This window comes from Castanea sativa, chromosome 3, assembly GCF_040712315.1.
Source record: "Castanea sativa cultivar Marrone di Chiusa Pesio chromosome 3, ASM4071231v1".
Lineage (NCBI taxonomy): Eukaryota > Viridiplantae > Streptophyta > Magnoliopsida > Fagales > Fagaceae > Castanea > Castanea sativa.
Genome location: NC_134015.1, coordinates 17,043,135 through 17,069,169, shown reverse-complemented (window position 1 = coordinate 17,069,169; position 26,035 = coordinate 17,043,135). Strand labels below are relative to the sequence as shown.

General features: G+C 35.1%; 1 pseudogene; it reads right to left on the bottom strand.

Moving 5' to 3' along the window:
* Positions 1–659: 659 nt before the first annotated feature.
* Positions 660–24,443, bottom strand: LOC142629882 (protein ACCELERATED CELL DEATH 6-like; annotated as a pseudogene).
* Positions 24,444–26,035: the final 1,592 nt, after the last annotated feature.

Here is a 26,035-nt window from a genome sequence, read left to right as displayed (position 1 = left end):
TTTTATTCAGGTATTATTTTTTGTATTTAATTCAATAAATTATATATTATTGAATTTTTTTTTTTTATACAAGATAGAATTTTTATTCTAGCCTAATCTAAGTGTATATTATTGAATTAAATACCCACAAGATTGAGTAATTGAATTATCTATAAGTTTTATTATGTTAAAAAAAACTAAACTTAAATCAAGTATTTATATGGTATCTGGACTATATTTTTACCATGTTATGAGATAATTTTTTTTTATTAGAAACTTGAATTTTATTTTGGGAAATAAAAAACTCTATTTACCACTCACGACCTAACAAACATGTGGAAGGCAAGATTGTTGGAGCTGAAATCCAACATTGACACACAGGCTGGTCGATGCACCAATCACGTAATCTCACTCTTACTAGTGTTGAGTGAATATCACACAAACTTTTTGTCTTTAACTCTCTTTTGAAATGAAAATTATGGTCCGTTTAGTACGTGTGTTTAAACAACAGTTTTTAGTTTTTTTGAAAATACATGTAGATGAAAGTGTGAAAATACGTATAATGTTGTTTAAAAACTAAAAACATGTGTTCAAACACATGTACCAAACAAAACCTTATTTTGCTTTAGTGATCGTTACCAAGCTTGATTAATGAAATTCTGCATCTTGATTTGTTTTAATACAAACCAAACTAATTTAAAACAACCCTTGCAACAGTTTGTTTTGACCCAAAAATTTAGCCAGCAATCTAAAACTTAACTGTATACATTGTACAACAAAAAATAAAAAATAAAGGGACCAAAATGGAAATCACTAAATAAAGCGTAACCCAAGAAGCAAGGTTTGAAGGGTCATTCTCATCCAAGACTGCTTGTACGCCCCCATAAAAGGCTACTATCATCCAAAATATGGAGAATTCAACTAACGGCACTTGTAGCATTTCTGCATACCGGGAGAGGCGAGGATATTTTACTTCTGGAAAAATTGTAATCGCAAAGTGGATGCACATTAATTACCGCAGCTGAGGTACCAAAGGCCAAACAATCAAATATCATAAAGGTTCGAAAGTGTTTGTTTTTGCGTAAAACTGCCAAGCCCGAGTTCTCGTATCCACCAGGAACTTGAAAAGCTGCTGCGAAGGTGACAGTTGTAAATATTGTCATTGCCGTTATATTGAATTTGGCTATAGGTGTGTCCCTTCCAGGATTGTCTTTCACATTATTGGCACCACACATTTCTGCCCTAACCTCTTCACGCACCATCCCCTGTGCTTCATGAAATTCTTCAAGCCCTTCTGTCTCATGAGTCTGCACTTTTGTAGTTTGTCTAATCACTCGTTCCAAACTCAGTAGAATGTTGTCTCTATTCCACTTTGACATTAATACATCCTACAAGTTTTTGTTTGAGCATTTATTCAATACTTTGAGAGTTCAAACACAAACATCTATACAATCCTCCATAGTGAATTCTTAAACTTTTCATTTTTAATATAAGTTACCAATTACCAACCAAAGTGAGTAAAATATTTTCAATTGAACTAATGAAGTATTAAAATACATAAATGATTTAAAACTTTAACAGACACAAGAACACATTTTACAATAAAAAATGAATGTGAGAAAGAAAAAAAAAAACCATTCTCTATAACACTAGATCAATTGGACAATTTTTTTAAAAGTATCATCGGACTAGCTCAAATATTTGGGGGAAGCCAAGTCCCATTTTTGTAGGTGAATAATTAAAATATTAAATATTTATATATAGTATTAAAATATTTTTAAAATTTTGGCCCCCCACTCGTACATGTAGCTCCACCCCTGAATGTGGTATTATTTCCTCCATGGCAGAGCCACATTGGGGCAATGGCTCCCAAAAAAATTTAATCAAAAATTGAAAATATATGTATGAACTGTTCTTTTTTTTTTTTTTTTTAATTGAAGTGTATATACATACAGCCCCCACATTTAAAAATTAAAATGTTTATAAATTTATAAATAATATTCTCTTTTTCATCTAGTGTACTTCACACCGAGTTAAATAATATATTTTTTTAAGGCCAAAAAATGGGATCTTTGGTGTAAATTCACTATCCCCACGCCCTACTAGTTGTTGTAACAAGTCAATGGGTACCACCCAAGCCATCACAGGTCTATCAGGATACCTCACCCCCAAACTGGACAAGCAGGGGAATGTAAGTGCCACCACTTGAACCACAACATGCTTGGATTCACAAACATAATGGAACTAAGGCTCCTATCGCTAGGCCACACTCTTGGGTGTTACTGAGTTAAATAATGTTACAATCCCGTTAGTCATAAATTGTATATATTGGTAACTTAAATTAATTGTACATTCATATAATTATGATGAACGTATAAACTTCTTTTGACGATTAACTCAAAAATAATAGGAGAAAAAAGGGTTTTAATTTTTTGATTCTTTCTCTTAAGTTAAAAAATAATATTAATAATAAATAAAAAAATAAAAACGTTTCTTCCTTTCATTGGGGTTGTGGTTGTGGCAGGAGGGTTGTGTTTGATAGAGAAAGAAATGAGCTTAGTGTTTCATTCTTCTTCTTAAAAAATTATGATTGGGATTTGTTGCATGTAGAAATGGCAATAGGTCGGGTTCGGGCTGGATTTATTTATGCACGAACCCAACCCGCGAGCCTGAACCCATTATCCAAACTTGCCTCGTTTAATATAAACGGGGGGTTTTTTTTTTCAATCCCAAACCCGCCCCATCGGGCCCCGCGGGCTCCATGGGCCTTGTCCCGTCATGCCCAGCCCCAAATCACAACACAAACACAAACATAGATATCAAAAACACAAGTTCCAGATCTATGAATTTCCCTTTCAAAATCACAAACACAAACACAAATCCTAACACAAATACACGCACAGATTTCATAAATACAAAAATTTTAGATTTTCTCTTTCAAAATCACAAACACAAATACAAATCCTAACACAAACATAAACACAGATTTCACAAATACAAACTTTTCAGATTTTCCCTTCCAAAATCACAACCATAAACACAAATCCTAACACAAACACAAACACAGATTTCACAAACACAAAAATTCCAAATTTTCCCTTTCAAAATCACAAACACAAACACAGAAACCCTAACACAAACACAAAAATTTCAGATTTATGATTTTCCTTTTCAAAATAAAAAACACAAACACAAACACAAACAAAGAAAAAAAAATAATGAAAGAAGAAATGAACCAAAAAAGAAAAAAAGAAAAATCATGGACGTGAGGCTGAATGAATAAAGCCGACGCCGTGAGGTTGAATGAGGCCATGGGGTCGTGAGGTTGAGCAAGTCCGTGAGAGCTTGAGAGAGAGAGGTGGCTATGTGAGAGAAAAAAATTAAATGAGCTAGGTTAGGGTTGGTTTATAACTATATATAAGGGTATTTAAGTAATTTCTTATGTAATCGGGTCAGGTCCGAGTTCGAGCTGGGTTTTTGTAAAAATCCAGACCCAACCCGCAGATTGGGCAGAAATTGCAATCTCTAGCTGCATGTAGCCTATCCGACTCTCTCTCTCTCTCTCAAATTGGCATGTGTTGAAGCACGTCTAGACACCAGTCCTAGCCACATCATAGGCGGAGGATTTTGTGGGTTTTTCTCTTAAGTCTTCTTGGATTCTTGTGGGATATTTTTTTTCATTTGTTACCGATTTCTTAAGATTTTCCTGATTATGAGTGAGTTTCTCAGTCACTATTTGATTTCTCTATGAGATTTGTGGATATTCTTGGATTTGGTGGGTTGGTTTTGCATCCTCTATTATTGTTCACTGGTGGTTTTGATTTGTGTGTGGTGCTTCTGTTAAATAGTTCTGTGATTCTAGTTAATTTGTGTTCTGGTGTTGTGTCAATGGCACCCACTACATGTAAATCTTCATGGGGTAGAAGGATTGGTGCCTCTCATAAGAAGCAAATGATTTGGAAGAAAAAGCATTTTAATGAAACAGGGTATAGTATACAGAATTAGATGAGTTTTTTAAAAAATGGTTAACTAAATACCAAAAAAAAAAAAAGGGGTTCTTAATGCTCAAAACTAGTTACTTTTCATATCAAAACAAAGAGAACAGAATCCGTAATTTTTTTCTAAAAATTCTAGAAGACTGGCGTTTTCCTACAGAAGTTTTTCTTCGGTAAAACTAAAATAATTTTTTATCAATATATACGAAGTTTCACGAGACTTACCTTTTCACAGCTTAAAAGCCGATTATCTAACTGAATAATGTCAGCAGTGTTCATCCCCTCCTCGTTCATAGCCCACTTGTCAACTCTCCTGTCATCTGCTAGCATCAACAGTATCGTATAACGCCCATTGATTGCAGCTAGATGCAAAGGCGTGTTTCCTTCTTCATCTTGCTCATTTATGAGATCCTGAAAAGCTAATTCCTTGAGCAATATTTCCACTGCATTTTTGTTTCCAGTTTCCACGGCAACATGAAGAGCTGTCCTACCTTTGTTGTCCAACAATTCACAAGTTTCTGGACAATTTCTTATGAGAGTTCTCATTACACCCACATGTCCTTTCTTAGCTGAAATATGAAGAGCAGACATTCCCTCTTTGTCCATTATGTAAGCAAGGGAACTATTTTTTTTCAAAAATAGTTCTACAATTTTTACATTGCCTAAATATGCAGCATAATGAAGAGGAATCCAGCCATAGTCATCGGCTTCTACAATTGCCCTTGGAAATTTGTCCAACATCTTGTGCAAAAAATCTGAAAAGAGTAGAGACAGGGAGAATCATGTTGTTACGAGTGAACTAAAATTAGAAAGTGTCATTGATGAAAGGTCAAAATATTTTAAGGTTCTTTAATTTTACATTTCATTCCATCAAAACTCGAGATTTGACAGGAGTGTGTTGTGTGTATTATTATAATTTACTACATTTTTCAGTAAAAGTTATCATGATTTTTGAATAAATTTGTGATACGTTTTTGTGTTAAAATTTTAGTCCTTTCTTTTATAGGTGTATGTTTTTATGTTTTAATTTTTTTTTAAATATAATTAATTAAAAATAAAAAGTTATAATTTTAAATTGAAAGAATAATATTATTATAATGGTTTTTGTTGAAATCATAAAAAATAAAAAATAAAAAATAAAAAATCCTTATGCATTCGCGGATAAGAAGTATAGCATTAAACTATATATATATTTTTTTAAATAGTTAATTTGACATCTACCATCAAATTTAGAAGAAAAGGCTATCACAAGCATCAAGATCTAATTGGGTTATTTCCCTCCATTCACAAAGAGATGTACATATTCTTTAAGATCTAATTAAGGTTATTTCCGTCCTTCTACATTGTCACCTTCTCCATCAAAGCTGCAATCTCTTCCTCCAACTACGTCTCCTCCTCAAAGCAGCTATCTCTTTCTTCAACTTTGTCACCTCCTACTTCAAAAGCTGCTATCTCTTCATAGATATAGTGAGATCTCACTAGATCTGAAGAGAGAGCAACTAGATTTGGGTAGATCACGACAAGATATCACATGCTTTCACCTTATTTGGAGCTCTACCACTAAGTGGCAACGCCACAAGGCTTAGGTGGTCCCGTCTGATCCGACCAGAGGAAACTCTGTCCTAGCTGGATTTGACTCAGATCGAGTTCAAGTCAAAATTTATTGATCTAAAACAAGTTTTTATTTTTATAACACTTACCTATACTTTAATAAGTCACATCAACTGGGGATGGCTTGTATTTTTTTCACATATAAAAAACTAAGGGTCCTGTTAACGGGTGTTGTACAACACCCGTTAAGAAGGAATTTATTAATAAAAAAATTACACGTGAAGCTATTTTTATTGAGGAAAGAGAAATGCTTTTGAAAAGTTAAATTTGCTACTTATAAGACATAAATACCCTTCTTCATCTTTTAAGACTTTTCAACTTTTACAGTCAATTTTCTCTCTCTAGTCTCTACTATGTTTGAAGCTGTTCTCTTCACTTTCTCCTTCTTGTCTCACTCCTTCTCTCTCAGTCTTTCTCATGCTTCAATCCAAGAAAAAAAAAAAACCACCACTAGATTTGTAACCCACCACAATCAAATCCGTCTCACTACCTCTCTCTACTATTTCGGATTCTCTCTCTCATCTTAGCCATGGTTGAACCCTTCAGCTCCATCACCATTTCTGGTAGTGATGCTCACCTGCGCCACCACCACCACTAGTAATTGTTGACCTCCCCTTTCTTTCTCTACCTTTATTTCTACTTTTCATTCCTCTCTATTTTTGGTTGTATTTGAGTTGTTTTGGTGATTGGGTTCAATTTGGGATGTAAAAAAGCTTGACAATATGGCTTGGGTTTGAAATTTGGGGAATTTTGGTGGATGTGTTGTAGATAGGGAAAAAAAAAAAAGAGTACAAAACCAAGTTGAAAAGAGGGTATTTCGGTCATGTTGTAAAATGTGCAATTTTGTATGCTCTGTTGACACTTTTACCACTGCTTCACCATGCTTTTTTCTACTCCCGAAAAGCAACACTACTTTATTAATAAATAAAAAAATCAATTTTAACGAGTGTTGAACAACACCAGTTAACAAAAGCCAAAAACTAAAAGGACTTCAACGTGTTTTCTAACCTCTTTTAATTTTTCATATTTCTTTCAAAACAAATAAAAGAAAAAAAAAACACTCAAAAATAAAAGTTGAATATTACATAAATCTTATATATATAATCTTATAATTAATGCCAATAGTCTATTAGTCTACTAATTAATTCAACAAAAAAAGAAATGAAAACGCATATACAAGTTATAAACAAAACGCATATACAAATAACATTAAAATCAACTATATAGTAAGTGCTTTTGGATTATTATTATTTTTTTTTTGCATAAAGCTTTTTTTTTTTAATTTGCTTAAAGTTGGCAAGATTATAGTTGTTATTAAAAAGCACAAAGTTTTGCTAAGCCTTTCCCATGCCTCCTCCATCATTTGCATGGCACCACTATCACCGTACACTGCCATGATTGTCTTCAAATTAAAGTTCTCTCAGCTCATGCCCACGAGAAGGTATTACATGTTTCTGGTGCATGTTACCTTTCTCTCACAAGGGGGTGGACCCCACACATGTGGGGTCCACCCCCTTATGAGAAAGAGGTAACATGCACCGGAAACATGGTGAAATTTTTCCATGCCTACGCTCAGACATTACTTTAACTTTCTGCTCTTATTCGTACTATCATCTCCATACCATCCCTTGATTTGAAATCTCTTTGGGTTTCCAGTCTCATTCCTTTAGCGAACTCGGTGTCAAATTTGGCTCAATTTTTGCGCGTGTGCAGATGTAAGGCCTTGTTTGGTTTTTTTTTTTTTTTTTCATCACTCATCACTCCTCACTTAATTTCCATCATTCATCATTCATCACTCATTACTCATCACTTAAAATACCCCAATTTCTCCAACCCCACCCGTTTGGCACATGTTTCAACTTTTCATCACTCAAATTTTTCTACTATTTGTGGGACCCACTGCTTGTAAATGAGTCAAACCCTTCTGCTAAGCCTACCAATCAGATATCCATACTCACCATCACCATCCACCACAAACAACAAATCCTAGAAAAAAGCCCTCCACCACTCACCACCACCACTCACCAAACCCAGAAAAAACCCACACCCAAATCGGCAAGCAACCCACTGATTCAAGACCGAAATTCAAACAGTCTTTCAACATCGAACTTAGACCGATTCGACCCGAAACTTAAACAACACCAACAACAACCTGAAACACAAACAAACGCCTAATAACCCGAAGCCCATAACACTGTTCAGAGAGAATAGAGACAACAAAGACAAAAATAGAACCAACACCTATCCGATTTTGATGTCCCACCACGATCAGACGTTGTACATTACTTCCACATCGACACCAAAGATCGAGGCCCTCTAATCCAACGCTGGAGATGGTGACTCTGCCACTGTCTCCACCATAGAAGAAGCTCCCTCCCCTTTCCCCTTCAGCCTTGTTTATTGATTTTTTTTTTTATGGGTTTGAGATGAGAAAGGTGAAATGGGGGGAAAAAAAACGAACTGAGAAGGAAGAAAAAAGAAAGAAAGAAAGAACGAACTGAGAAGGAAGACAAAAAAGAAAGAAAGAACAAACTGAAGAATAGAAAAAAAAAAAAAAAAAAAAAAAAAAAAAAAAAAAAAAAGAAGAAGAAGAAGAAAGAAAGAAAGAAAATTGGAGAAGAAAGAAAGAAAGAAAAAAGAAAAAAGAGTGAGTTAAAAGTTGCGGCTGATGAGTCCTTCCGTGTGTGTTTAATTACGAAAATACCATTGAAAACTGAAAACACCTAAAATGTGTTTTCAATTTCCATAACTCATCACTCAAAAATCAGATAATTGAGTGATGGAAACAATAACAAGAAATACAGTCAAACAAGCTTTCTTGGAGTGGGTCCCACTTATTTTGAGTTATGGGTGATGGAAACACAAAATCCAAACAGCCCCGAAAATAGCAATTTCGCTAATACTCTAAGAGCACTGAGAATAAAGTTACTAAAATGATTAAGGGGGTGTTTAGGAAAGGAGTTTGAGTTATGTTATTTGAGTGTTTTTGATATACGTGTGGATGAAAATGTGTGTGAAAATGTGTGTAATGTTGTTTAAAATGTGAAAATGTAAGTTGGAACTCATTCACCAAATAGGGTCTAAATAGTCATTTTAGCAACTAAAACATAAAAAATACACATTGCAGCAAAGAAGGTAAAGTTAAACTTTTTTCACTAATTGCTACAGTGGGCTGCTAGAGATAGCAGCCCACTAAAGCTAGATGGTATAACAAAAAATTATTTTTTATTCCAACACGTTCCACTTTATCCATGTCTCACTCTCACAGGCAAACATCCACCACTCTCTGCCCTTTCTCTCTTCAATCTCTCTTTGCCCTCTCCACCAATCCCACCACACTGATCCATGCTTCCATCCTAATCTGTGGGTAGGTCAATTAGATTTAATCAAGAACCTAATCCCGCTGCGTACTTCCACCAATCCCACCACACCGATTGGATTGTGCTCCGGTGGTTTTGTGGCTGTGAGATCGTATTTGTGGGCATCAATGTGGTTGTGCTCCAGTGGGTTTTTGTTGGTTGTGATATAAGTTTTTGTTGGTTGCGCTTTGGCGAGTTTTGGTTGGTTGTGGTGGTCAGATTCATAGGTTTGGGCGTTGTGGATTTGTGGTGGTCAGATTCATTGGTTGGCTAGGTTTGTTTTCTTCTTCTTTTTTTCGTTTTTTTTTTTGCTATTGTGGTTTGTGGTTATGGTCGATGGAGCGACGGTAGAGGTGGTGGACGTGGCTGTTGCTGTTGTGTTTGTAGGTTGCAGTTGATGGTGGCAGTGGGTTGTTGAGGTTGATGGTGGCTATGAGATATGATTTATTATATTTATTTTATTAGTTTGTTTATAGTATTTTAATGTGGTGGATGTTAAAATAGAAATTTTGATGTTTGATGTATTGTAAAGTGTGTTGTTAAAATAGATAAAGTATGTTTTTGAGTTGGTAAAAGGTAAATTTTTTAACTCTCTTATTGTGAATGCTCTAAATAAAACTTTTAAGCCTCTGATGCTCAAAATAGCCTCAAGACACTACTTTTATTTATTATTTTTTTTAAAAAAAATTTCTTGCTAATGTGCGTTACCAATCAAATCATGCCACCTGTCTGGCTTTTAAAAGTATAATAAATTGTTTGATAAACTATGCTTTTTTTATCTAGTGCTCCATGTGAAATTAGCTAATGTTGTCACTTATAACAACTTTTAATAGTTTAAAAAAGAAAACAGTAAAGATTCTAAACTCTAGGGAAGAAAATTTTACTTTTGCTTATTATATATTATCATCTGTGTTAATTATCCAAGGACAGCAATGCTAGAATCATAATTTTTATCATAACTTTTATCACAATTTGTTCACGTGGTAAATTATGAATAGTAGAATTGTGAATCCATCATTTTTACTTCATCACTCATAACTAATCACATAATCAAATTATAACAAAAGTTGTGATCTTATACACAACATAAGCTATAGAATTGTTGTGCAAATAAAGTAGGACCACGGACCAAGAAAGCTAATAATGGTTATAGGCCCTGACAATGACCTATATTCTAATAGTCCCCCTCAACTCAAGATTGGTTATGACGAATGAGCTTACAATTAGTGGGGGAACCACAAATTTGACCTTGGAGCGGAATGAAAAATCTAGTCATTAATAAGGGTTCTCCACCCCCCCCCCCCCCTAATATATACAGTATTCTTACCATGTCATTATAAACCAAATCAAGATATAAACTAAGAAATTTGTAACCCAATTTGTATTACACAGATTTAAAAGCATTAAATTTCAAAAAAACTTAGAGCCATTATTAACAAAAAGATTTGATATATTTAAAAATATCTTTAATCAAATACCATTTTATGACAAGGAAGAAAAAAGTTTTTTTTTTTTTATTATTCTCTAACTTTTAAGAAATTTGTGAGGACTTAGGATAACTATGTGTTAATATAATTTTGTGAATGTTCAGATAATTCACCTAATTAGCATGCACAATTCATCACTAATAAAAATGTGTTGGGTATACAAATGTGAATGAAGTGTCACATTGAATAATAATAATAATAATAATAATAATAATAATAATAATAATAATAATAATAATAATAATAATAATAATTGTAAAGTTGTGATTTACAACTATTTTGTGTTGGCTTTAATTCCGTGCCAAATTTGATTGTAATTTTGTTCAATCTTTGTATCTTGTATTTTATGTGAGATTTATTTGTAAGGGTTGTGTGTGAAAGAGAGAGTGTGAAGACTCAAGGCATCTTTTGAAGACTAAAGGAGTTTTCACAAGTAGCTCGCGACTAGCCATCCCGCAAAGTGAGGCATGTGCCCTGCACATGACTGGAATGCAAAGAGTCATGACATATGGTAACAGCTGGTTTTCGCGAGTGTCTTGCGAGTAAGGCTTTCATGCGAGATACCCACGAAACAGTATGTTCTGCTATTTTGTCCTATTTGCTCCACTACATCTTTATACACACTATATATACCATAATTACCCACATATTGAGTAGAGAGCTTTTCAGAAGAGAAAACCCTAGCCTCAAACCTTTGAGAGTGTGAGATTGTCATACCCACAATTCTCTACACCATCCATTGTGGTTTTCCTCTACTCCTACCTCTCCATTTCCAAATCCTTGAGAGGTTGATAGCCCAAATACTTACCACACCCATACTGTTCTGCTATTTTGTCCTATCTGCTCCATTACATCCTTATACACACTATATATATATATATATATATATATATATATATATATATATACCATTATTACCCACATATTGAGTAGAGAGCTTTTCAGAAGAGAAAACCCTAGCCTCAAACCCTTGAGAGTGTGAGATTATCATACCCACAATTCTCTACACCATTCATTGTGGTTTTCCTCTACTCCTACCTCTCCATTTCCAAATCCTTGAAAGGTTGATAGCCTAAATACTTACCACATCCATACTGGGTGTCCAGTGAGGTTTTGGTGTTGCTGGGAAGCATTGGAAGAAGCCAAGCTTTGGCAGATGCAATTGGGCGCATTACGGGATCCGGAAAGCTAGAAAAGACACGGTTCCGAGAAGCCTTGTTGAAGTAGGAGCTTAGAGAGCTTCGGTGCACTGGGTAGACTAGACTTGGAAGGTCTTTTGCTATTCGTGTATCCCAACTTATTGTCTAGCGGATCGATTTACCGCTTGGAGGGTGGCAGAGAGTTTTTTCATCGAGTTCTTCAATTTCCTCTTCAATAACACATCAGAGTGTTACCTTGTGTTTGCATCACTCTTCCCTATACTTTTAGCTTTCTTTTTACTGCTGTGTTTTAATGAATATGGCTTAGAGTAGTTGTATTGTTTGTTTTCTCGCATTTACTCTATTCCGCATTTAGTTTAAGTTAGAGTAAAATCAACCAAGCCGTAATTTTTAATTTGGGGTCTAAACAGCTCTTATGTTTTTAACACAAATTCGAGCTTTCAATTGGTATTAGAGCGGGTGCATTTGTTGTGGTTTCATTACCTAAGTGTGATCCAAGAACCTTTTTGTGATGGATCGGTCACAATCTCTCAATGCTCCACCATACTTTGATGGGAGCAACTATGCTTTTTGGAAAGTCTGTATGAGGGCATTTCTTTGTTCTATAGATGAGTCCGTATGGGATTCCATTGAGAATGAATATGTTAGACCCACAACAGCCAAGTCCAAATGGGACAAGGCATCACTTGCTTTGGCAGATATCAATAGCAAAGCAATTAACACTATCTTTTGTGGTGTGTCTACTGATGAATTTTATAGGATATCGCATGTGAAGACTGCCAAGGAAGCTTGGACAATTCTTGAGACTACCTACGAAGGTATCAAGAAAGTCAAGGACACAAAACTCCAAATGCTTACCACTCGATTTGAAGAGCTTAAGATGAGTGATAGTGAGTCAGTTGATTCATTCTATGGAAAGCTCAATGAAATCGTGATTGCCAAGCTCAATCTCGGTGAAAAGATTGAGGATGCTAAGGTGGTGAGAAAAATCTTGAGGTCCTTACTGGAGAGCTACCGTGCGAAGGTTACTACTATAGAAGAAAGCAAAGATTTGGATGAGATTAAGATTCAAGAGCTAATTGGATCTCTCCAAACATATGAACTTGGACTGCCTTCTCACACGCCAAGCAAATCACTTGCACTCAAAACTATCAATGAGAGAATAGACGAGTCTTCCGAAGAAGATGATGTGGAGAAAGAATTAGCATTCCTTACAAAGAACTTCCAAAAATTTCTGAAGATGAAGAACAGTGGGAAGTCTTTTAGCAAAGGAAAGTTCTCATCATCCAAAGGTGGTAGAAAGGAGTTCAAGAAGAAAGATAGGAAGGACTCTCAATCCCCTCAAGGAGTTGTGTGCTTTGAATGCAACGGTCATGGACACATCAAGAAAGAATGTCCCAACTACTTGAGAGGGAAGGGTAAGGTGTTTGCCATTACTCTTAGTGACTCTGAAAGCTCAAATTCAGACACAGAAGAAGAGTGTGACAGTGACTGGAACTATAGGGTGTACAACAAGCGTACTAAGACGGTGATGGAGCGAATTAATGTGGTCATAGATGATGCCATCTCCGAAAGGGATGTTGGTGATAATGGCGAAGCACCAACCCTTAAGAAGAATGAGGGTGATGATACCATGTCTCAAAGTGATGAGGGTGAAAAAGAATCACCGGAAAAGGAGTTCACACCTCTTACTTCAAAAAGGGAGACTAGATCAATGCAAAGTCCCTCAAGTCCACTCATCCCTCCGGAAGTTCAACCTCCAATTTCACAAGATGAAGAACCCTCTACATCCAAGAAACCAGCATTAAGAGTGAGTCTCAATCATCCCGCAAGCAACATCATTGGTGACTTAGATGAGGGACTTCGTTTGAGAAAAGGACCGAGCTATAGCTATAGCTTGAATAATGTTATGTACAATTGCTATCTTGCTCAATTTGAACCCAAAAAAGTGGAAGAAGCCTTGAAAGATGAGAATTGGGTGGAATCCATGCATCAAGAGCTACATCAATTCATTAGAAATGATTTCTAGAGTTGGTAACAAGGCCAAAGGATACACATGTAATCGGCACCAAGTGGATATTTAAGAGCAAAACCAATGAAGATGGTGAGGTCGATCGAAACAAGTCTAGATTGGTGGCTCAAGGATATACTCTAGTTGAAGGAGTTGACTTTGATGAGTCATTTGCTCCAATAGCAAGATTAAGTCAATCTAAATTCTTCTTTCCATAGCGTGTGTTATGAACTTTAAGCTATACCAAATGGATGTGAAGAATGCCTTCTTGAACAGACTTCTGAATGAAGAAGTATTTGTTGAGCAACCAAAAGGGTTTCAAGACCCTCACTTTCCAGACCATGTTCTAAGATTGAAGAAAGTTTTAGATGGGTTGAAACAAGCACTAAGAGCATGGTATGATCGCCTCACTGCATATCTTGTAGATCATGGTTGCAAAAGAGGTCAAGCCGATAGAACATTGTTTGTTAAAAGAGATGAGAAATCCCTTCTTGTCACTCAAGTTTATGTGGATGACATTGTCTTTGGATCCACAATTGATCACCTTGCTCAAGAATTTTTAGAAGAAATAAAAAAGGAGTTTGAAATGAGCATGGTGGGGGAGCTGAACTAGTTTTTAAGGCTTCAATTGAAACAACGAAAAGATGGGATATTTATCTCTCAAGAGAAATATGCTAAAAATCTTGTAAAGAGATTCAGCTTAGACTCCAAAAAGCATGCATCCACTCCCATGAGTTCATCGACAAAATTAAGTCTTGACCTAGCCGGTAAGGAAATAAATCCAACACTCTATCAAAGCATGATCGATAGTCTTCTCTACCTCACGGCAAGTAGGCCGGACATCGTTTTTAGTGTAGGAGTATGTGCTCAATTTCAGGCAGCACCCAAAGAATCACATTTGTCTACAGTAAAATGAATCATTCGCTATATCAATGGCACCTTTGATTATGGAATTTGGTATTGAAAAGACTCTAATGAGTGCTTAGCTGGATATTCGGATGCTGACTGGGCCGGGTGCATTGATAATAGGAAAAGCACCTCCGGTGGTTGTTTTTATCTTGGGAATAACTTGGTGTCATGGATGAGCAAAAAGCAAAATTTAGTCTCTCTTTCAACAGCTGAAGCTGAATACATCGCAGCAGGAAGTTGTTGTGCATAACTTTTGTGGATAAAGAAACTCTTTTATGATTATGGAATCACTCAAGACACTATGTGTGTGTTCTGTGATAACACAAGTACCATAAACCTATAAAAAAATTCAGCTCAACACTCAAAATTGAAACATATCGAGATTCGGTATCCTTTTATCCGAGATCTAGAGGAGAACAAGGTTGTGTGGTTGGAGTTTATCAACACCAACATCCAAAAGGCAGACATTTTCAACAAACCCCTTGATGGTCCACGATTTGAGTCTCTTCGTAAGACTATCGGTGTTGGTATCATCCCTTGACTTTCATCCCTTATGTGACCTTATGTTGTTCTTTGTTGCATACATACTTTATAGGTCACATGTGTATGTTTACATGTGTTTCTTTTGCTAGCTACATATTTTTTTTGTCTTTGTTGATCTTACTTTTCGTGTTATGCTTTTGAAAAATCTCCAAAAGGTTTGATTGCTTGTATTGTGTATATCACATGTGAGTTTGGCCTAGTACCTACGTACTAATGGCGTAGTGCATTTACGAGCTTAACCTGTTTTGTATGCACATCTATCTTTGTGGAAAAAATCTTGAAATTTATGTGTGATTGTTATAAATCAATCTTCAAGCTTGTCATGAATGATTAGTCAATAGTCTTATTGGTCTTGATACATGCATAGACTTGTGCCTATATCTTTTCTCACGTTTTTGTATTTTTTCTTAAAGAGCTCAACAAATGTAAATTTCAAAATGAAAAGAGATATTGAGCTGCAAAAGCTATCGCACATATTAGTATTTAACTAAGAAAAAGGGAAAGTGACTTGCATTGAAATGTATGGTGCCTCAAAAAGCCAAAGGCTCACTCACAAAGTTGAAATATCAAAAATTTCAGGCATTGATCTCAAAATGAGATGTACTTTGTTAAAAAATGATCATATGTTATGTTTTGTGAAGAAGCCAAATGAAATGTTTCAAAGAAATGTAATCATTTTTTTTGTAAGAAATCATATATGTTCATTTCTATAATTGAGATAGTCCACTTGACTTAGTACTAGTTGTGTATGATTTGATTGAATTGATCATTGAAACTTCACTCTAAACTAAGGATTATTCCACATTTGATACTCACACACAACACATAAGAATTTGTTCAATGAATGCTTATTTCATTTGTGTAATTGTACATGATCAAATGTGATGTGCATACTCAATTGCTTGTCGATCAAACCCAAAAAGATTCTTGAGTATTTTATATGTTTTTGAAAGTGTTTTTATACTTTCGTGCTTAAAGTTTTTGTTCAAAATGCATTTTTGTGTTTTTCTTCAAAAACTGGTTCAGAGGCATTTTCTCAAGAAGCTCGCAACTAAGAGCTTCCCACTAAAAATGTTTAAGGAAAATCTGAAATTCTCTTTTTTTACACAGAGTATCGCGACTATCTCGAGACTATTTCACAACCAAGCTCTTCCCACGAAATATTTTTAAGGCAAAAACTAGAAAACACAAATTCATACAGAGACTTTCATAACTGTCTCGCGACTGTATCGCGACTAAAAGCTTCCTGTGAAAGTGTTTGTGCTTCAGTGGTGTTTTACGCAAGTAAATTCGTGACTGCCTAACCCATGAAAAATGCGTGTTTTCAGTTTTATAGGGCTGATGTGACTGAGTTTTGAAACACTCTCTTTTTCCTTTGCACTGCTTCTCTCGAACCTCTCTAAACCCAAATCTTATTTTCTCTCAAAACCCCATCTTTTTCAAGTTTGTTTTCTACAAATCCAACTTCAAGGTATGTTTTCTAAAACATTCTTTTCATTTTTGTCTTAAATTATGCAGAAATTTTCTTAGGGTTATAAATTTTGAGGACTTTTGAAACAAGGGTTGGGTTCATGTTTTTTAAGCAAAAGTTTTTCAAAATTTTGATTGGGTTGAGTCCCATTTGGTTTGTGTGTTTCTGTGTTGGCCCCTTGTGGTATTCTAAACATGTATTTAGGCATATTTCCATGTGTTCATGCATTGCCCACATGTATAGAAAAGTGTTGCATGCTAAGTGTTTGACAAAATGTTCAAGTGACATTTTTGGGTTGAATTGGACTCAAATGAGTTTCAATGCTTGGGTTTACCATTGATTGAACATGCTTGACACATTTTGATTGTTGGGTGTGTGTTTTACACACTTTACCCAATTTGTGCCTTTATGCCATGCCATGCATCACCTAGGGACACACTAGGCATACACTAGGCACACTCCTTGCATCACTTTGTGCACACTCCTTGCATTTTGTTAGTGTTTACATGGTTTAGAGCATAAAGCATGTAGTTTTACAAACTGTTATGTTATGTTTTATGTATTTGTACTTATTTATTTTGGACTAACTTGAATCTAATTAAGTTTTGTGGTCTGTTTTGTGTTTCTGTTTTCTTTTTGTGCTTTGTGTCTGTTTTGCAAATGTCTCCTACCAAGCATGCTGCTACCAAGAAATCCCCTAAGCGTGCTCGCATTGACTCAGCAAATTTCTGCTCCATCGAGGCAGACATGGCCTACAATGATTTTTTTCAAGAGCGGAACAATCATTGGGGAAAGGGTTGTTGGAATGGAGACTCTTGAAAATATTGCCATTCCTGAGATTTTCAAGGAGAGAACTTGGATAAAGCTACTAAATCCAAGTGGAAATGTGTATGGTGAACTCATAAAGGAATTCTTCGCTAATGCCATAGTGGAAGAAGATCATATAAGTTGTTGGATGCGTCAAAAAGAGTTCATCATCACAAGGGATTCAATTCAAGAGTTCCTTGAAGTTCATCTTCCTTCTCAGCCGATTGCCGTGCAATATGATGATCGTTTGGATTCTATTGAGGACACGGTAAAACTTCTTGGTGGTACACTAAACAAGAGGTCAATGAACACCATTCCCTTTGTTACGGAGATGAGGACATTGGCTTATATCATGATTCACAACTTGTACCCGGTCACTAACTTGACAACGTTGTCCAAGCCGAGGACCATTTTTCTATACAATCTCTTCACACATAAAGAGATCGACATATGTGGACATATCTATCATTTGCTGACCAAAAGCATCTCCAAAAGGAACTCAAGGATAACCATGTCGTTCCCTAATATCATTATGGGTCTCATTGCAAAAACAAAGGTGAAGGTTCCAAGCGGACTTACTATTGTGCAAAGGGACTATCCTATTGGTGCTCATAAGGTGACTCGAACCACAGCTCACATCAAAGGATCAAAGATTGGCACTTCTCAAATTCCAAGGGCTACTGTTCAAGAAGAAGGTGGTGACACGGAGGATGAGATTGACAGATTTACTTCTACTCCAGAGAGTTCTGCATAGCCATGTTCCCAAGCACAACCACGAGGATCCGATTGTCTTGATCACTTTCTTGCAATGGTAGATCAGATATATGGCATGCTCGAGTCTCATGTGCAACACATCGCAGATCAATTTGCTTACATCTAGGGTCAAATCACTGCATTATCATCATAGATCGAGGATATGTCAATGGCACAAGGATCCGATTTAGAATCCAAGCAATTCTAGCTCCTTTGGCAATTCCGATCAAAAAGTGGGAGAAAATTTTGAGGGAGAGTTGCACATTTTGAGGGGGAGCATAGTATAGCACATGCACTTCATAGACATATTGGTTATTTTTTTGGTGGTTTAAGTTGTTTACTTTCTTTTGCCATATTTTAGAACACTTTTATTTACATTGCTTTCTTTTAAAGCTTCAAGTACTTTGTTTTAATTTCAGTTTAATATTCAGTACTTTGTGTTTATCTCATTGCTTTGTAACATTTTTTTTGTACTTTTAGTTTATCTTAAGTACTACACTCTTGTGCCCTTGTTGGATCTTATATCCTTAATGTGAATACTTTAGTATTTTGCATTGGTTGAGTGTTTTGGACATACAATTGATTCTTGCTTTGTACTTAATTATATTGTGTGTTCGGTTGATCGTTTACTAGTTAAATGATCATTGTAGTCATTCTGTAATGACTGTTCTTGTATGATCAAGTTTTGCTTCATTGTGTATATCTTGATGTTTATCTTGATCGCATTATACTTGCTCTTATACGTACCTTGTATTCAACTTGTCATGAGCTTAATGAAAGTTTTGTTTGTGTGCGAGTGTTTTAGGATTTAGGTGTATTCATGCAAGTGCTTCACAACTTCTAGATTAGGTGTGAGTGAGTTTTTCCATTTTTCCCAAACTCACGTTTAAGTCTAGAGTCTTTTATAGGGTGTTTTGTCACGGAATAGCCAAAGAGGGAGATTGTAAAGTTGTGATTTACAACTATTTTGTGTTGGCTTTAATTCTATGCCAAATTTTATTGTAATTTTGTTCAATCTTTGTACCATGTATTTTATGTGGGATTTATTTGTAAGGGTTGTGTGTGTGAGGGAGAGTGTGAAGACTCAATGCATCTTTTGAAGACTAAAGGAGTTTTCGCGGGTAGCTCGCGACTAGCCATCCCACGTTGTGAGACATGTGCCCTACACATGACTAGAATGCGAAGAGTCATGACCAATAGTGACAGCTAGTTTTCGCGAGTGTCTTGCGGGTAAGGCCTTCCCGCGAGATACCCGTGAAACAATCTGTTCTGCTATTTTGTCCTATCTGCTCCACTACATCCTCATACATACTATATATACCATTATTACCCACATATTGAGTAGAAAGCTTTTTAGAAGAGAAAACCCTAGCCTCAAACCCTTGAGAGTGTGAGATTGTCATACCCACAATTCTCTACACCATCCATTGTGGTTTTCCTCTGCTCCTACCTCTCCATTTCCAAATCTTTGAGAGGTTGATAACCCAAACACTTACCACACCCATATTGAGTGTCTAGTAAGGTTTTGGTACTGCTGGGAAGCATTAGAAAAAGCCAAACTTTGGCGAATGTAATCAGGCGCATTGCAGGATCTGGAAAGCTAGACAAGACACGGTTCCGAGAAGTCTTGTTGGAGTAAGAGCTTGGAAGGCTTAAGTGCATTGGGTAGACTAGGCTTGGAACATCTTTTGATATTCGTGTATCCCAACTTATTGTCTAGTGGATCAATTTGCTACTTGGAGGGCGGCAGAGAGGTTTTTCGCCGAGTTCTTCAATTTCCTCTTCAATAACACATCGGGGTGTTATCTTGTGTTTGCATCTCTCTTCCCTACGATTTTAACTTTCTTTTTACTATTGTGTTTTAATGAATATGGCTTAGAGTAGTTGTATTGTTTGTTTGCTCGCATTTACTCTATTCCGCACTTAATTTAAGTTAGAGTAAAATCAACCGAGCTGTAATTTTTAATTTGAGGTCTAAACAGCTCTTGTGTTTTTAACACAAATCCAAGCTTTCAATAATAATAATAATAATAATAATAATAATAGTGAGTAATTAATAAAATATAATTGGGTCCAAGAAAACTTATTCCGACCTATAAACGACTGCAATGACAAATAAAGTATAAGTTCTTCTATTGACCCAACAAAACTTGACAACAATCTCATAACACTAGCTTGTCATCACACATATAGGTTATTAAAAAAAATTAAATAATTCCATATTGTTGTGGATCCATGTATGATGTTTGTTTTGTTTAGACCCCTGTATACTCAGAATGTTTAACCTAATTAGTTAACCAAGTTGATACTTAGGTTTATTTTTCAGATCTAGGTTAAACATATACAATCATATTACTTAGTGCATAAAAGTAAAAAAGGCAAGCAATATGATGACCCTAGAAAACTAATGAAACCATCAGTTTCAAGGTAGAAAAAACTAGGGAGGATTTAACATAATAAATCCTCAAGGCAACAAATTCACTATTATAGAATGAAAGTTTTGCAATAGATTTAAACCCTAAATCTAAAGCTACCTCTTGTAGTACTTACTCACATGACCACATGCAACTTCGAATCCATGGACTCTTCTATTTGAATTTGTCGCATACAAACACCCACATTTGTGACTCTGAGATCCCACTCAAAACTTTAAATCATTAGCTATGTATGATCTTGTATGCAGCAAATTAATCCACCAGTTATTGAATGTAGATCTTCTTTCTAGTAGATGCTTGTTAAGTTAGAAGGCTACAGAAACCTCACAAATCTCACAAGAATAACTCACAAGACTTCCAAGAACATTTGAAACGTATTTAAGGTTTTCCTTTTATACTAGGTAGTGTTGGACAGAAACCCTAAACATTTTTGCGAGCTTTGGGCTTGATTTAAAATCTGCAGAGAATGATCTTCAATTGGTTGAGCCTTTCTTTCAATAAGTTGAGCCTTGCAGAACCTAATTTCTTCTTTCTACAGCTTGACTGTTCTTGCAACTTGAATTTAATCACCATGAGCAATGTCTAACACTTAATCTAGACATGTTTTTGTTCTCGGTTTACCAACTTACATAAAATTAGAACCTAAACATTTAGAACCTAACATATGAGATGATAGACTAATTTTAGAATGTTGGGAAATTTTTGTTGTGTCCTTTGTTCTATTGAAATAGTATGAAAGGTGCTTCATCCACAACATTTTCACAACAAATCATAAGTGGTTAGTTTTTATTAGTTCTGATTTGAACCTACCACTAAAATTACTTTTTTACCTTGAAAGCTCAAATAGTGTGAAACACTATAACTTGTTTAGACCCCTAATTTTAAATACATGGCTTAATTGCTTTTATTCTAACTTATCTAAATGCGGAACAAGAGTAAATGATACATAATAATCGAAACTATTTTTTAAGACAACTACAAGCAAGCAACAATAAATATAAAGCTTAAAAAGTAAAGGAAGAAAGATGCAAATACAAGATAACACCGAGATGTATTATCGAAGAGGAAACCGAAGAACTCAACTAAAAACCTCTCTACGACCCTCCAAGTCAAAATGATCTACTAGTGAATAAGTTAGATTACAAGAATACCAAAAGAACCCTCCAACCCTAATCTACCTAAAGCACTTGAGCCCTCCAAACTCCAGCTACCAACGGGCTTCTCAGAATCTTGTCTGCACTAGTTATTTGGATCTCGCAATACCGTCCGATTGCACCGCCAAGCCTCACTGGCTTCTTTTGGCAAATACCCAATACTTCCCAAGCTCCAAAATACTCTCTAAACTCTGAATAGATGTGAGTTGTGTTTGGGTATAAATCTCCTCTCAAGGTATGACAATGTGAGAGGGGAGGAGAAGAGACTAGAAAGAAATTCTCACTTAAGGATGAGTAGCTCTCTCTCTAAAATGGTGGGTGTGTTGTAGAAACCTCTTTAAGACTTTCTTCTGAATAGCCTCCTTACAATTTTACGGGTATTGAATATGTGTATATATATATATATATATATATATATATATATATAGTATGGGTGAAGGATATAAGAGTTACACTTAAAATCATCTAGACAAAGAGTTTTGCGAGTCACTTTGTGACTCGCAACTTGGCTTGAGTCACGAAGTGACTCGCGAAATACAACTTAGCTCTTAACTCTTCAGCTTCCAACATGCGCTTCTCATATGACTTTCGCAGGTTGCACCACTCACGAGCCAAATTGCGATGTCAACTTCTTGAGTAATCTTTACCAACTTAATACTAAACTCATTACAAATAAATTCCACAAAATACAAGGAAATAAATTAATGCAATTACAATACTTTTTGTTATAGAGTAAAACCAACATAAACGTTATGTGAAAAACCATAACTTAACATACCTCATCAATAATAGCCCATAACATTTTATGGAAAAAAAAAAACCATAATAACCTTCCACTTAAGATTTATTGTGAAAATATTATTGCCATAATATGTCTTGAAATATTATAATTTATTGAGATAATTACCTGTTCCGGTGACATCGAGTTTGAATAATTTGCGGGATTCAAAAATTATCCAACAGATTTGTTTAATCAGCCATAAAAGAGCATCTTTGCAAACGGGTATAAGCATATTGTCTTCAAGGGTTAAGACAATAGTTGCGAATCCTGTCAAAAGGAAATTAACAATGTAATTAATTAACACTAAGGATTTATAGGAGAGAGATATATTAAACATTTTCTCACTATTTATAAAATAACAGTTTTTTTTTTTTATCAAAAGATTTGGCTTTTTATTTCATGTTCCTATTTTCTTTCTTCCTTCTCGTCCTAGTTGCTACTTCCTATGTTCATATATAAATTGGTTTCACTTAATTTTGTGTAAAAGTATTTACATGAAATGGACTAACTTCATAAGTTTTTTAGTACTGATAAAAAAAAAAAAAACCCATATTACGACATTTCTGGTTGACAGGCTCAAAAGACAACCGTACCTGATGTCCAAAACCAGGAAGTTGAAAATTAGGCAAATATAAAAGTTACATGAGAGTTAGACTTTTCTCTGGTCAGGCTGGACATCAATTTCTACTTGTTTGTTGTCAGTTGTAGAAAAAATAATTATTATACTTCTTTGGCTCAATAAAGTATAACTCAGCACCCAAAAAGGGAAAAAAAAAATTCAAAATATAATTGAAGGTATTTACTAGAGGAGTCCTCCTTCCTCCCAAAGGAGGTGTGGGCCCCACCATGAGTCACCCACAAGGGCACACACTTATTGTGAGAGGAGGGACGACTCTTCCATTATGAGTGAATAATTTATTGTACTTACTATTTTGTTCACGAATGACAGCTGCATGAAAGGCATTCATGCCGTTCCTTCCCATGTAGGAGCATTTTGGAATGGTTTCTATAATTTGGAGAGCAATTTTGTAAAATCCTCGATCCACTGCTAAAAAGAGAGGGGATTCCAAAGCATTATTTGTAAAAGAAGCTAACTCTGGGTCTTCCCTAATTAGTTACTCCACAATGTCATAATGATCATTTCTTATAGCTTCATGCAGTGCTGTGTTCTTCTCCAGATTTATCTTTCTTAGTAGTAAGTTTTTCACTGCAGCTTCTTGGTCTTTTGCACAACTTATTAGACGCTTTGTCATGTCAAAGTGTCCTAAGCTTGCTGCAATATGCAGTGCAGTATTGCCTTTGCAATTTTCCATATACAAAAGTGATGGCTGCGAATCAAGAACTTTTTTCATGATCTGCACCTTTCCAGATTTTGCAGCCACATGAAGGACAGAGTTCCCCCTCCTTGTCACCTGCTTGAGATTTAAATCCTCACCCCCAATTTCTTCAGAGAAACTATCATTCCCAGAAATTGCTGCATTGAACAGTCCAACATCCATCGAGTTTCTTCTTGAATCTTAAACCTTGTTTCCCAAAGTTAACCTTATAGTTTATAAATATACGGTAATCAGCAAATTAATAAATCTTATAATATCACATATTATTTGTTTATATGTTGGTCAAAATTATTTGAATTCTTTAAGGATTTTATGTGACATGTTCACAAATTATTAATCGTTATTCTGGAGTATCCAGACATTACAAGTTACAACACAAACCAGCCGGCAATTAAAGGGGGGCAACCTATTGCTTGGTGGGCATCTTGGTATCAAATATTAGATGGGGTTAGGAAGGCTCATTAAATGTTGATCGGTCCACTATGAAGTATGAACATTCTGTTACATTTTTTTAACCAGATTTTGTGTTAACCATAATTTGAAACTTCTATGGAAAAAATAAGTTTAAAGAAAAAGATAAAAATAAACTAAATAAAAGAACGCGAGAGCACTTACTTGAATAGATGTAATTTCGTTCCACAAGCTTCCCATAAATTTTCTAAGGGAAACCTTTCAAATTTATAGACAATAGTTTAGTAAGAAAGAAGTACACGTTAAGAACATATTCTTTCAAGAATTCAAGTAAGGAATATAATAAAGGAAATATAAATTAAGAAGTTCTTACTAGTGTTCTGCTGAAGTGACTTAAAAAGGGAAAAAGACAACGATTCTTGTTATTCTTCTTTTGATTGTTGAGGTGTTTGTCAAGCCTAAAAGTTATTCAAAGGTATCAAGGTCAAGAGTCTTAGGATTGTCCACTATGATTAAGTTCATTTAAGTGTTTTTTTTTTTTTTACACAATAAATCAGGAGATAGTTTAATTTTGGGGAATATTTATGATCACAAGCTATAACCTTGTTTTTGCAGTGAGAATTAATTTTATCTCATGAAAATGAGGTTCTCAGTATATAAGGAAAACTTGCACCCCTTGGTCTACATCAGTCCCAAAAGTTAAAACCCTACCCAAATACCGGTTTCTCTCTACCGAAATAGACGAATAACAATCGTTGTCAAATGTTTAAATTTATATGTATTTATGATGAACTGAGATATAATAAAACATGTAAGTTGTTGGAAAGAATCTCAATTGCACTTGGCAACCAAAAAACGAAAGAGTTTTGTTCACACTCTCGACATTTTGACAGGTGGATTGTAGTATATTTATAGTTGAAGAATACAATAAAGATTACATTTAGATTGTTATATTAAAGAGAAATACAAAACTAAAGGATTTCTAGGGAGAAAATATTTCAAATATTCTGTTATTGATTTTTATATGATTGCATATTTGATTATGGATATAAGGCTGTGTTTGTTTCAGCTATTGTTAAGGACATATTTAATGTAATTGGTTAATCCTTTGACAAAATGCACTTTACTTGTAATTGAGTAGATCTAGGATGGGTTTAGTACTTCAAGAAACAAGAATTCAAGTTAAGTATTAAGGCCATGAGGATTGGACCAAGAAATAAGTAAAGAAAAACTATTCATTAAAGATCGATAGAAACCTTGATAGAAACAACATCTATCAAGATTTAAAAACAAAGCTTGACAGAAGCTAAATCTGTCAAGATCAACAAAATCAGAATTTCCAAATCTGATTTTTGACCCAATCTGACATGTATGTGTAGGGTTCCTTTTCTCACAACCCTAGACATATATAAGACTTATTTTAAAGGCCGTTATACATGGAGAACACATACAGAAAGTGACCTAATGCCTTATTCTTTCTGAAAGAAGCTACTGTGTCTTTACGCCAAGGGTTTTGTAACCTAGGAGCTTCTTGGTCTTCATTATTGAAGTGAAGAATTCAAAGGTTCTAAAGCGATAGAAGGTTTTTGTTGTAAGTTCATTTATGGGAATTGTAGAGTCTAAAGTCAAAGGTTTTATACTAGATCTGAAACTTCTTTTTACTGTAGTGAATTGCTTTTGGGGAAGGTTTCACCCCAAGTTTTTTTTACTTGAAATTAGTTTGTTTCATTGGTTTTCCTAGGTCATCGTATCTTGTCTTATCTACTATTCTGTTGTGCATGATATTGATGTTTGTTTGTTTTAACAAGATTTATTCATAATAAATCTAATTG